The sequence below is a fragment of the Crocuta crocuta genome, unplaced genomic scaffold (genome assembly GCF_008692635.1).
Source record: "Crocuta crocuta isolate KB4526 unplaced genomic scaffold, BGI_CrCroc_1.0 scaffold102, whole genome shotgun sequence".
Taxonomy (NCBI): Eukaryota; Metazoa; Chordata; class Mammalia; order Carnivora; family Hyaenidae; genus Crocuta; species Crocuta crocuta.
Genome location: NW_027530019.1, coordinates 11,108,942 through 11,110,867, shown reverse-complemented (window position 1 = coordinate 11,110,867; position 1,926 = coordinate 11,108,942).

Below are 1,926 nucleotides of genomic sequence, written 5' to 3'. Positions count from 1 at the left end.
CCTGCACATGTTCAGTCACCTTGTTGGTTGTGGCTAATTCTTGACATGTTTTCTCAGGAGACTGGGTTTCAAGTAAGAATTAGAATAATTTCAACAGAGATGTGCCAAGGTCAGAGTTGACAAATCAGTTTAAAACCAGAAACTGACCAACAGAAAAACAGGCAAAGGTAACTCACCAAAGAAAGTAAAACAGACAAAATGCACATGAAGGGTGCTCAGCTTCAGTCATAATCAAAGAAATTATTTTTTTTCCCTAACTGGCCAAGATTTAAAAAAGTGAAAATGTCCAGTACTGATACAAGTGGGGGGAAGAGGCCTTCTCGAGCATCATTAGTGGAATTACAAATAAGGATAATCTTTCAGGATGAGTATTTGGCAAGAGTATCAAAACTTTACATTTGCATACTCTAACCCATCGATTGATCCCACTTTAGATAAATCAGATGAATTGCTCAGAGCTACTAATTTCAATGTGGTTTACACTGTGGAAACCTAGGGATGAGCTAAGTGTTCTTGAACAGGGGACTGGTTAATATAGCCCTTTCATACGGTAGAAGACTATACAATTATTAAATATCAGTCTTTATGTGTATCAACATAGAAGTATGTTTTTGCTAAATGTTTACTGAGTGATTTCACTTATATAAATTTTATCATAAACTGAAACTGAGGGACATCCTATACTTTTCAAAATGTGAAGGCCATGAAAAACAACAGGTCTGAGAAGTGTTCTAGACTGAAGAGGGTACAAAAGAGACGTGGCAACAAATATGTGATCCTGGGCTGGAATCTAGGCCTATAAAGGACATTATTGGGACAGTTGGCAAAATTTGGATGAGATCTTTTGATTACATGGTAATTTCCCTAAGTTTGAGGGTTATCCTCTGATTATATAGAATTTCCTAGCTTTAGGAAATATATGCTGAAGTATTAAAGGGCAATGGGTCATCGTATCTCTAAGTTACTCTCAAATGGCTCAGAAAAAAAAAATTTTATATATGTCTGAGAAAGAGAGACAGAAAAAAAGGCAAAATATATTTAAATGCTACAACTGAAGAACCTGGATGAAGGGTATATAGGAACTCATTATGCTACATTTTCCACTCTCCTTTAAGTTTTAAACTGTTTCAAAACAAAAAGTTGGGGGGCGCCTGGGTNGTAAAAGCTTGTAAGCTGTGGCATATAAAATAGGGTGAAACAAATGAATTTAATAAAAGAAGACACCTTGATTCTGATGCTGCAGACCACTTCAGAATGTTCCTCAGATCCACTGTTCTCCACCTGAGAATACTGGGCCAAGCCAAGTCCTCTACTTCAGGGACACAAACAGCATCCTCTTGTTAGCTAGGATACAAAGGGCGGTGTACTCAGATGTGAGGGCTGAAAGCCTTCAGCAGAAGGAAGGAGAGGGAAGGAACAAAAGCAGGGAAGTAACATGTTTTGTTTTGCAGAACCAGAAGCCAGCTAAGGGGACTCCCCAGCTAGGTGTTTCACCTGATATCCTCTTGTGCCAGCCAGTTTAGGCCAGTTTGGACTGTGGACCCAAGCAGAAGCCCCCCTGAGTTGTCCTAAAGTTAACTTTAGCTCATTATAATACCAGATTTCCTCCTATGTGCTGAGTTTTCTGCTATTTTTCAGACATATAACGTGTGCACTAGCATGTTGACATGTGAGGCATGTGCAGTTGAACCAAACGCCTAAGAATAGAATGTAAGGTTTTTAATATATATGCAAGCTCCCTGCCCCTGCCCCCTAATACACTGAATGAAAGCTTCCTGTACTAACCCCATAGGAAGACAGCACTTGGAGAGCTATCTGTCTTCTTACTTGTAACAAGTAATACAAAGTTCTTTGTTTTCAGCACTTCCTTGGGTTGTTTTCAACTTAATGCACACCAAGTGTCAATGCCCTTGAGTTCAGTTACAC